Source organism: Cuculus canorus, chromosome 2 (assembly GCF_017976375.1).
Source record: "Cuculus canorus isolate bCucCan1 chromosome 2, bCucCan1.pri, whole genome shotgun sequence".
NCBI classification, from domain to species: domain Eukaryota; kingdom Metazoa; phylum Chordata; class Aves; order Cuculiformes; family Cuculidae; genus Cuculus; species Cuculus canorus.
Window position 1 is genome coordinate 157,510,257 of NC_071402.1, and position 12,236 is coordinate 157,522,492.

At 40.2% G+C, this 12,236-nt stretch overlaps 1 protein-coding gene across 1 annotated transcript in view; it reads left to right on the forward strand.

Moving 5' to 3' along the window:
• LOC104056965 (vasoactive intestinal polypeptide receptor) overlaps positions 1-12,236 on the forward strand; it is a 110,903-nt gene that overhangs the window by 20,297 nt on the left and 78,370 nt on the right. The gene's annotated exons all lie outside the window — the stretch shown is intronic.

Consider the following 12,236-nt stretch of genomic DNA (forward strand, 5'->3'; position numbering starts at 1 on the left):
ACGAGAGACATTGGCCTGAAGTTGCACCAGGGAAGCTTCGGATTGGGTATTAGGAAAAATGTCTTCACTGAAAGGGTTATCAGACACTGGAACAGGCTGCCCAGGGAGGCAGTTGAGTCACCATCGCTGGAACATTTTAAAAGATGGGTAGATGAAGTGCTTAGGGATATGGTTTAGTAGTGGACAGGTACGGCTGGACTCAATGATCTCTATGGTTTTTTCCAACCTACTGATTCTGTTATTACTTCTTTGCCAGAATTCAGGCTGCCATAACAGAGGTCTGTGCTGAATCTCTTCTTTCTTGAATGGGCTGTATACAAACAGACATTCTCAGCCAGCTATTATAAGTGCAAGTTATCCAGGCCTGCTGATTTTAAATGTCTGCCTCTCATAGATGTTGTTTAACATGTGCCTTTGTTACTAATGGACTGGAAAAAGCTTCTTCATCATCATCAGAGACACGCGCACTGCCCTGCTGCTTTCCAAATACTGATTAAAGTCATACATTGAACTTTCCTGTGTTGGACTGAACCATCTGCAAGATTTTGTTTGTTGTAATACTTTTGTTTAAAAAATCTAAACAAACAAAAAAAAAACCAACCACCAAAGCCCTCCAACAAAACAAAACGCAAAACCAACCAAGCAAAAAACCAAAACCAAAACAGTGAAAATAATAACTTCTCATTTACCTCTTATTCTTACCAGCTGCAGATTTTCCTTGATATGTTGATATTTCCATATAATACTTGTAAGTTTCATAATACATCATTTATATTTCTTTAGCTATCTTCCTTTTCCATTTAGTAAATTTTGCTGGGTTTGTCTGTTGGTTTACTTATTTGTTTTCACTTCTGATTCCCCTTTTAATTCATAGTCGAACTCAGATTAGGTTTTACTCAAAGTTAATAATTTGGATTGGTAAATCAAGCTTGACTTGGTTTGTTTTCTTTTTGGCCACCTGACCTGTCCTTCCAGAAGAACCTTTACCAGTCTCACAGCACTGTGTGCAAGAAGGGCAACCAGGGCAGGAGGTGAAGGAGGTGCCCTATCAGTTATTTGTCAGGTAGGACACACAGATCACAAGAGAAGTGAAGGCTTTATAACAGAAGCATAATTTGTGAGATGGTTGTGACATTTTAATAGGGTTCTACAGCATGTGGGAGATGCTTTCTGGAAAAATACAGATTAGAAGTTGGAGGTGGGAAAAAGATAATGTCATCTTAATGACATCCTTCTGAAAGTACAGGCGCACATCTCCTGAAAAGGTATGAAGTATCAACAGAGAAGATCACATAACTGCAGTGACTTGTTTGCTACATTTGTTTACTCAAAAATCAACTTTTAATAAACATAATCAGTGCAGTGAAATTTCCCATACTTCACAGAGAAGATCTGAAACGGAAACTTCATTCGTTTCACAGGGAGATAGTTTTAATGTTTATGAACAATTTAAGTGCTGTTTCATTATCAATTTTGTAGTTAGTACAATTAATAATACCAGAACAGAAAAAGAAACATGCCTTACGTTAAACTCAGCTTTCAGTAAGTAGGACACATGCAAACGGGGATCTCCTGTTAGGTATCCTTGTTTATAAAGATAAGTCGGTGTTTATAGGATATATTCTTATTCATGTGACTTGGAAGGCAAGCTTAGAAACTTGGCTGGGCTTTGTCAGTTAATGTTTTTAGAAAATTCTTGGGACATGTTTGTTAATATGTCTGTACTTGAATTGTTATTGTGGTGAAAGCCTTCTGCGGGAAACCTGTGGCTTCCAGGAGTTCACAATGTGGCTAAGAAACCTGCTCGAGATAAAACTTTGGAGAGAAGAGGCACTGGAGTTTTTTTTAATTACTATTTTTATTTTTAAATTATGCAGCTTAATTGATTTAAGATGCCTTGGGTTTTGTGGTTATTTCCCCTAAGGCATTTTGTGCCTGGAAACTTCAATGGCAGCTTGATCTGTTGCAGAGGGATTTTTAATGGGGTTTTAAATTTGCTTGTACAGTTTCATTTCTATGTACATCCAGAGTTTCCTGAAGCCATGAGATTTATCCACTTTCGATGGATATATTTGGCTGGACTTCTTGTTAGAGAAAGAGATATTGTGCATGGATGGCTTAGCAGGTCACATTTTATTTCCAGTTGCACCCTGGTTTGCTACCCTAACAAGACAGTGGTGTCGGCTGGGGATTGCAGGCGACGATCTTAGGCTAGTTGCTAGTTGCTTTTAAAAACATCACTAACGTGAAGTTGTCACAGGCAAAAAGGTAAAGGAATATTCTGGATCACAAATGAACTCAAAGGGCCCAGAGAGCTGAGCAGGAGAGACAAAGCATGAGGAGCTTTAGCCGTCTCAGGTGTAGTCAGATGCTTAAAGTAGCTATCAGGAGTTTGGGAAGAAGAGCAAGCGTTGCACCTGTGTGAGTGTTGGCCAGAGCTAACACAAACCTGACCAGCATGCGAGTTTGAACAAGGATTGCCATGTCTCGGTGTTGTGAGTGTACCACAGCTGCTCTAGGGAGGTCATGCACAGCTTTGCCCACAGTTCCCTGGAGACTTGCACTGCTCACATTGGCGCTTAGTGATGCTGCAGTCTCAAAGACAGGTCCAAGTGGAAAACTGCATTTTCAGGAGCAGAGATACATTGTGCTAACAGTATCCCACTAAGAAGCTGCATTCCAGTCTGCTCACCCCAGGGCACAGAGATGTCGAGGGTGACTGTATTTAGGGAATGATGTCAAGGTCTGTTGGCTGACTGGCCCTGACCAGCGATACAGTCCCTGGGAAAAATGGAAAACTACAGCAGATAGAGATGCCTTCTCTGCAAAATAATATATTAGCAAAAATGAGCACTTTTGTTACCGGCTTTGTGCAGAGATGTGTTTCTTTATGCGTGCGCAGGAGAGCTGACTGTCAGTCTGAAATCATTGCACTTCATAAGGTCATTTCAGAGCAGAAATCCCAGTGAAATCAAAGGGACGCATGAAAACCTCCTGTTCTGTTATCCCATATTCAGTGTTTGAAAGGCACACAAGACAAAGAAGGAATAAGCAGCAGGTAAGATTGATTTCTCAACAGCAGCTTTCCTTTTCTGCCCTCCTTCACCCTTCTGGAGGTGAATGCTAGGGAACTAGATGTTCCCTCTGCTACACACTGATGCACCTGCTGCTTGGCATGTTGCTGCTTGTCTTTCAGCTAATTCAGTTTACATACTTGAAGGAGATGGAGAATGTATTTTTGCCTCAGTTTCATACTTACTTTGCCAGAACCAAAGTTTGGTTTAGTTATATTTTTTTCCCCTCTCTCTATTTTGTTATCTCTTTTCTTTCTTTTCAACTTTTCCTGGCTTTCCGGCATTATTCTAGCTAACTTGAAGGACTGCGGTTTCTGGGGCAGCTGTCTGGTATTATTGATATCTCTTGATTTGATATGACCAGGCATAGAGCATGAAAGTATGCCGCAGAGGAGCCGCATTATCATCCTTTAAATTATCTCTCTTTGTCCTGTTTAAGGGTCCTTGTCCCCTCTGTTGAAAGCAGATCTGCATTGGAGATTTGCAGGCCTGGGTGCACATGTGTGATGGATTCTGCACCTGTTTTCTGTTCAGAAAATGCCCCAAGAGGTGTTAGCTCGTGACAAAGACCATGTGGAGAAAAGTATGCTGCATATAATATTTTAGTTGCTTGGCTTGTTGTCTGTGGTCCTGCATCCCTTGATGCTAACAGGTCTGTCTGGTCTGTTGTTATCATCAGAGTTTTCAGATTCTCATGGACCTATTTGTTGGTCACTCTCTCTCCTCTTCTCTTTTCATCTGCATTTCATTATGTCTTTATTAAATCCAGTAGATCCTTAACTAATAACGCTGCAGACCTTCCTCTGGCTCTGTACTTCTGCCTTCAACAGAACCTGCAGTCTTCACCCTTAGCCATTTCCTCAGTTTCCTTCCAGCTGTTGTATTAATCCCTGTATCTATCATTAAGGCAATCATTCCTTTTAGCATCCCATCAAACTATTTACTGAAGTTAGGAAAGATTATATCTCACTGATTTTCCCCTTTCCCCCAAAAAACCCAGAAACCTTATTAAAAAAAAAAAAGCTATCAGTTATATCACCACAATTTACTTTTGATAAACTACATTTGGTGTTTTATCCAAATCTCCATTTACTGCCGTGCTTTCAATTATTCTTTCCTTCAAGTAGTGTTCAAAAGGGTTGTATACTTCTGTGCTCAGATTAATTTGCTGATAGCTGCTTGGATTCCCCCCCTCCCTCCTATGTGTAAAAAAGCATTACATTTGTTGACTTTCAGCCAGATGGTACCACTCACACCATCCAATCTGAGCATGTTGTTCTCTTTTGAGTTGCTTTCACTTCATATATGACAATTTCCGTACCCTTGTTTGCCTTCACTGTCAGCCCTGTTTTTCTCAATTATTCATTTCCACCATGTGTAACTGTTCCACTTTGTATTAGTAAAAGTATATTTTTACCTCTGAATATTTGGAGAAGCCAGTGAACAGAAGTGGGAGGTGGGGCTGTATGCGACTTCTCTTTTTTGGGAGCTATGTTTAGCTCTTAAATATCAGCACTTTGCATAGCAATCTCACTTTTTTTTTTTATTCCTGTTGTTCTCTTTTTATTCATGTCACTGAAAGACATTTTCTGCTTAGCCGAGTTGGTCTTGACAGCAAAGGCTATACTTGTAGCAGCGCTCAGAGGTTTTCTGCTCCTTGTACTGCTCTATACAAGCTTCTTTCCAGAGCCGTCAGCTGCTCTACCCAGGTGTTCTGATCACTCCTAATGTCCATCTCAGGTTTTATCTTCCTAATTGTCTAGTCTTTTTTTACTCATATGCAGTATTCCTAAAGTGAGATTTGAAGTTGTTCTCTTATTTCCATGGAACAAGTGCCAACTCCATTCCAACTCTTCTTTCCTTCTAAATTTTCTTTTACATGGTTGGGTCTTTGCTGGCCAACCAGGGTATTTTGAGTAGAACATTTAAATATTTCATAGAAAGCAAGACCTCTTTGACAGAGTTGGACATCAGTGCACACTGGCATATGGAAATGTCTTGAGACATGCAAATGCTGGTAATGAAGTGTGAAGTATTTAAGGGGTTTTTGTGACTGCTTTTGTCTATTTTTGGTATAAGGAAGGAGTGTGGGGAGGCAGTCAGACCAACCTGATATTTCTGTTGGAGTTGTTTTTTCTTTTCAGGCTGTTTTTCTTTTTTTCCTTTTCCTTTTCCTTTTCCTTTTCCTTTTCCTTTTCCTTTTCCTTTCATCTTTTTCCTTTTTTCTATCTTCTTTTTCCTTTTTCTGTTTTCTATTGCCTTTTCTTTCTATTTTCTCTTTCCTTTTTCTTTCTTTTTTTCTATTTCCTTTTTTCTTTTGTTCTTTTTTTTTTTTTCTTTTTAGCTAATAAGCTGCTTTATGATGTTGGGCTTTCTGCCTTGGTTTGTCCATCTGGTTTGTCCAGAGACTAGAGACACTACCTTTGTAAAACAATGAGTTCTACAGACAGTGGCATCACCTGAGAGATGTCTGGTGATACTGTACCACTAAGACTTGCGTTTACCATCTAAGTATTAGTTTTCTTTGTCATTTGTGCCCTTGTATGTTTTCCCTTTTAAGTAGACAAATCAGAAACATCTACTTTTTTCCCCCATCCATGTTTCCATGTTATTGGCAGGTAAGGAACAACAAGAGAAAACTCGCAGGGTAATAAAGCAGAATTAATTTTCTGCCTGAGTAGCCAGTTCATCACAGTCTAGTTGCACAATGGAAAGCAGCTGCAAGTTGACTTTTCTTCAAGGAGCAATGGAAAAGAAAGCTGTAGCTAACATCAAAGCTGGGATGGTGAGGCTGTGTAGGAAGCAAGGGTGAGATCCTGGCTTCCTTAAAGCCACTGATAAACTTTTCCTTGGCCAAGCCTCACCATGTTCAAACAGTGGAAGCTGCCAGCGTGTTGCTCTGATTTATAATGCAGATATTCCTAACACCTGACTCCTCACTTTGATCATCTCTTTCACTTGACGCTCAGCCGTATACTCAGCAGAAGTGTCGATGGCTGAAATGCAGCCCTGTCACAGCATCCTTGCGTTCTGGGATCCTGAGTCTTTTCTGAATGCTATTAAGAGGAAGGTGATTGGGCTGTCAGAGATACTAATTGTAGTGCTCAGGCTCCTGGGAAGATGTCAAAGCTCACTTCAGGTGGAAGTATTGCCTGGTTTAGACAGCATATGCATGTGTGTGTCATGTCATATTTGTTAATTTTTTGTGCGTGTCTAAGGCTCTTAGGCTCATGTTACAGCTTGCTTAACGTGTAGCTTTAAGTTGGTTTTTTCAGCCAGGAAGAATGGAAACACATTTTGAATTTTTCCCATGTTTTCTTACTTTTCCTTCATGCAGACCACTCAAAATTGTGCAGAGTGAATGCTCAGTTTCATATTTTGTTTACTGTCTCCTACAGAAATGTAAGTCTCTCCTAAAATCACTGTCTTTGGTCAGTTCATCAAGTCCTGAGTAGAACATGTTCCTCTCTATCAATTGCTCAGATATTCTGTGCTCTCAGTAGAGACCAGCCATTGGGCACAATGCAGGGTATCAAAACCAATGGCTGAATCAAAAGCTCCCAAAGGTAAATGTAATTAGCAGCTTTATTCTAGGAAAGCTCTGGACAACCAGATCTCCTGCATGTTCTGTTCTTCTAAATCAAGGCTATCTCCTTGTGTCCATCCTGCATTCTCTTAGGTAAGGGTCTCTTCAGTTGCTCTCTGCATGGTTTTCTCCATTCTCGTGAAACTTTGTTCTTCACTGCAGCAATGCTCCCTGTGGTTGTCCTAACCGTGCTCTCCCTCACATGTTTTAGCAAGTGACTTGCCCTTTTGCCTCTTTCCATCCTCAGCCGAAAAAGGAAGGGTGGCCAAGTCCTGATGTTCTTGAAGATGGCAGCTCTTGCGCTTGGAGTGGCTCCAAATCACTGGGATACTCTTGACTCTCTCATTATGAAGAACAATGACTTGATCCTTTGTTCTGAAACACAGCCTAAGCAGGGAGTTGGTCCCAGTAGGCTCTTCTTCCTGGCAGACACACTTGGATGCTTCAGGGTGTCCTTGAAGAATCTTTCTATAGAGAACTCTAATGCTTTATAAATCCATAAATAACACCCTCACCCAGAGCCTCGTTGACTGAATCACTTCCACTTCATTTGAAAGAGGGAAGATTCATTTCATCCTGATCTCTGAATGAATCAAACTCATCTTTTGCCAACATATTTTTATTTTTTGTACTCTCCCTTGTAGGTAATCAGTTTTTTTGAAGTGAACCCATTGAAATGAGATGCATTTATAGATTTTTCCATGCATGTACCTGGATTTCGATATAAATAATAAAATCATTCCTTTCATTTGCTGTCCACATGAAAAAAGCATTGAAAAACTCCGTCTTCACCTAGAGCAGTGACTGAAGTCATGTCACAGAAACCGTAAGAAGGCAACTGATGCTCTCGTTTTACACCATTACTGCCTTCACAGAAGCTATGGGAGGGAAGTAATAGCATAAGAAATTTCCATTCAGATAACTGGAAGTAAACCCATATGCCACTACTACGTGGGCTCTGGTAGCTGAACAGAAATGGGTGAGGGATATGACTTTGTCATCTGCAGGCTTTTTAATTCTACTCCTTTGTTTTTTGACTCCAAATCCTATTATCGCTGTGATCGCCCTACCCCTATCTGCGCTGGAATCTCCATACAGTGAGCTCCAAGTGAGAACATTCTGGGATTAGGAGAAAGGGGGAGGTACTGAGGCTCATATCACTTCTTATGGGTTTACCTACAACTGTGGCTTCACTCTGAATTCTCCCTGTCTTGGAGAAGTCGCCATGTGAGCAACGTGAGTTGGCCCACAATTAGCCTGGCCCTGCTAATGGCAGACAGCATAGATGAGAGTAAACATTTCTGAGGCTCCTTCAGTCTGTGACAATCCTTTGAATTGTATTTAATTAAAGAGTGTACACAATGGCTTTCTTTGCAGTAGCAAACTGTGCAGTAATCCTCTAACAATCGCTGGGATCCGGCGGGAAGGAAAACTCTCATTAATAAAGACTTTGGGGATAATTCCACACAAGAACTGCTGCAGAATTCAGAGCTGCAGGAAATCACATCTAGAAAAAACATTTCCTTTGTCTTTCTGCTCAGGGCTTCAGAGCGTGTGCAGAAAAAACAACCCCTGACAAACTCACCACAATTTTTACATGGTACCTTGGGCATGACAAGAGGGCTTAGCAAAGGAGGGTTTACTGAGTTTCAGCTTCACCCACAATGGATATGACCACGAAGTTGGATTAGTGTTCACTAGCTGATGTTAGTGTGAGCTAACCAAAGCTGGTCATGCTTTTTCTTTATCTACAGTTTTTGGATGGGAAATGTGAATTAATGTAATCCTCAGCTCTATGTCTGCATGGCAAGTTGCCTGCTACAGTGAAAGTGCCAAGCCCCAAATCTCTGTCTTTTCTACAGAAACAAAACCCAAACAGATAAACTAAAAGAACACAGCAAAAAAAAAAAAAAAAAACAGAACTGGGGAAGAAGTAAATTAAGTTTGTACCAAACTGTCTATAAAGTCTATTTCAGTATTTTCTAGGAGGAATAAGCCAAGGAAGGAGAGTTATTTAGCCTCTCATCCCAGGGAAGGTCCCCCTTGGCAGGCAAGATTTCCAGCTCTGGTGGGGTTATTTTCAGCCATGAGCATTTCGTCAACTGAGAGTTGACTTAAGGCAGCTGAACTTATTGCCCTACTTCACCATCAAGTCAGCTGAACTGCTGACCTACCAACAAAAAGAAACACACTTTTCTGTATCCTAATGATGCTCAAACCCATGATTTTTATTTTATTTCAGTTTTTGTTCCTACTGTCTTTGTTAACCTATAACAATGATGGCTATGATATGCGAGGGTTATTAGTACTATCACTAAAGAGGTGGAAGGAGGGTTGCTGTGATTGTTTGGGTTATTTATTTACTTGTTAATGCAGAAAATGAGCCATAGGCTCAACAGCTTCCAATGTGAGTCTGTTTGTTAACCTTGATGATTCAGTTAAAGGTCTTTAAACATTAAATTCACACATCACTGACCTTCTCCAGCTCAGTACTAGGTATTTTAGTGTGAACTGGTCCAACTACAGTCAGTGAAGTGAGATGAAAGCCTTCAGGGCTGACGTTCACTAGCTCTCTGTAAACTAGAAGGAATAGTAAAAATTAGTTCAAACTAAATATATAGCTTTTATCCAGTGAAAATGAAGGAAGATGTTACACACTGAGAAAGTGAGATACATCCCAATCTTTGTTTGTTTGTTTACAGAGTCATAACTCATTTAGTTTGGAAAGGACCTTTAAGATCTTTGAATCCAACCATCAACCTAGCACTGGCAAGTCCACCACTAAACCATGTCCCTAAGTACCACATCTACACGTCTTTTAAATAACTCCAGCAATGATGACTCAAACATCTCCTTGGACACTTCATACCTGGGAGAAGAAACCAATACCCACCTCACTACAACCTCATTTCAGGTGATTGTAGAGAGCAGTAAAGTCTACCCTCAGCCTCCTCTTCTCCAGGAAAAACAACCCCAGTTCCCTGAGCAGCTCCTTATAATACTTGTTCTCCAGACCCTTCACCAGCTTCATTGCTCTTCTCTGGACATGCTCTGTCCCCTCAATATCTTTTTTTTCGTAATGAGAGGTGCAAAACTGAACACAGTATTTGAGGCATGGCCTCACCAGCGCCAATTACACTTCCCTACTCCTTTTGGCCACTGTTTCTAATACTAACCAGGAAGCTATAGGTCTTTTTGGCCACCTGGACACAGCTAGCTCACATTCAAATCACTGTCAACCAACACCCCCCAGGTCCCTTTCCACAGGGCTGCTTTCCAGCCATTTGTCCTCAGGTCTGTAGCTCTGCATGAGGTTGTTGTGGCCCAAGTGCAGGATCCATCACTGAGCCTTGTTGGACTTCATTCAGTTGGCCTTGGTCTATAGATCCAGCCTGTCCTGTTGGAGACCTCAATATATATGAGTTAGCTGGTTTGGTGGATGCAGCATACAGTTAATTCACACAGACCCATGCCTCCTGGAATGAAAGTTGTTGGCCTACTGGGATATCCTAGAACATCTCAATTGAGGCTTGGTACCTTTGTTTGGGACAGTAAATCCCACTTCAGTGTCTGGCTGTGCCTGAAATCTGTGGGGATTGGGTGCCTAAATCCTCTTTCAGTCAATACAGGCACCCACCTTACTTAAAAGCTCACAGCAAGTAAACACGAGGACTACAAAAGCCAGGATCCACCCGTACTTTGGTGTTTTAGCTTTTGGACAGTCTTCTTACAGTGTTTTGCTTAATACGGATGTCTTTCTTCTTAGAGTGGATGAAAGAAAGTAGTTATTTTTAAAATTACGTCCAAAATCAAGTTTACCTGAATCTATCATGTGCCCGTGTTTCAGAATACAAGCGATGAATCAACCTCTTTTTTTTTAACAGAAAAGATGATAAAACATTTAGTCAAGACTAAATATTGGGCTTTAAAGGTAAACATGTAATCAGCCAATTTAGGCATGCATTTTTAGAAAAGGCAAGATGCGGTAGTGAAGTACTTTCTAATGGGCTTGGTAGAAAAATTACTGCTAAAAAAACCATTTAAAATATGTTGTAGAAGTACACAGTGCTTTGCCAACACTGATCAAAGTTAGAGCTGTATGAATTAATTTATAAAGTGAATACTTGAGTTATTTATAGATGTGAGATGAATTTGGCAATAGTTTAAGTCCAGAGAGTTAAAAATTTCCTTTGAAAAAGTCAGAATGTTTTGAAAACATTTCAATCTTTATATTTACAGTAAGTGTTCTGCAAATCTCTCATGCTTCACTTCATGCTTTTTTAAGGTTAAATAAAAAGGCAAGAAGTGCTGTAAATCAAAACAAAATGAATCTGTGGTATTTTAGATAAGCAAAGATAAAATTTCCTGAGATCTGTTTTACTTTGAGAAAAAGAAACACTTGAGTACAAAACCAACTCCAAATAATTCTCCCCTTCTCATGTTTGTTTGGGTTTTTTTTATTTTTAATTTTATTAGAAAAGCACATAATTAATTGTTTATACACCATTAATCATGGCCCACTCCAAGCCTAAAGGAAATAACAGTCTGAACAACACATGGGTGAAACGGGGAAGAGAGCAGATTGGGTTCATAAATGGTGAGGGTAAATTTAATGCGCTAAATTATTTAATAATATTAATCCAAAGGGCAATTTACATCAAGGATTTCTGGGCCTTCTGTCTTACAAACTTGTCTGGCAAATATATAGATAGAGAAATAGCTTACATATTTTGAAATGAGACTTGAAAAGTTCCGTTTTTTCCTTTCTCTGCCTATTTCTGTTGAAAATATATGCTTTTTCAAAGACTCTGCAAAAGTGAACACTGAATCGATGACTTTTTACAGGCAAAGGCTCAGCACCTGTCCTCAAAATCTGTCCTGGAGTCTCACTCAACTCATGTGTTTTTCTTACATCACATTTTATAGTGACAATACAAACTCAAGCTGAGACCTCTGCTCCCTTCGCATTATTCCCTCTTGCTGTCTTTTTGCAGCTGAGTTTCTGAGTGAGTTTCTCCCGTTAAATGCCTTTTCCCATCTCTTTGAAAGAGACGGGGCTTTGTGCAATCCGTGTGTCGTGGGACCTCAATACCTACTTGCAGTTGCCCTAGCAATGAAGCAAGGTGTTCCTTCCACGTTGAGAGCGTGTTGGTGACAAGGCGACCCTGTGTTACGTGACCCAGTGTCCAGCTCCTTATTCCTCTTTTGGAGTGTAGATTGTGTTTTGTACATTTTATGATTGATGCAGTTAATGAATTACAAGTTGTAAGGAGTCCACAATTAATTACCTGAACATTTATAGTCACTGTTTTATTACAAAACCGATATAATTAGGTCTGACTGAGGAGAAACCACTTGGGGCAAAAAGTCTTGTCATTGTGAATTTCCTGCTTTTTAGCTCCTTGATATCCTAATCAGTATCAGAGATTTCATTCTTATTTGATTTGGGTTTTGTTTTCCTTTGAATTAGCATGAGCCAGGAGGCAGGCCATGTGAGAACAGAGGGAATAAACCGTGTAAACACAGATCCCACTGCTCTTGGAATGATAATTAAAACTGCCATTTCTCTGCCCTAC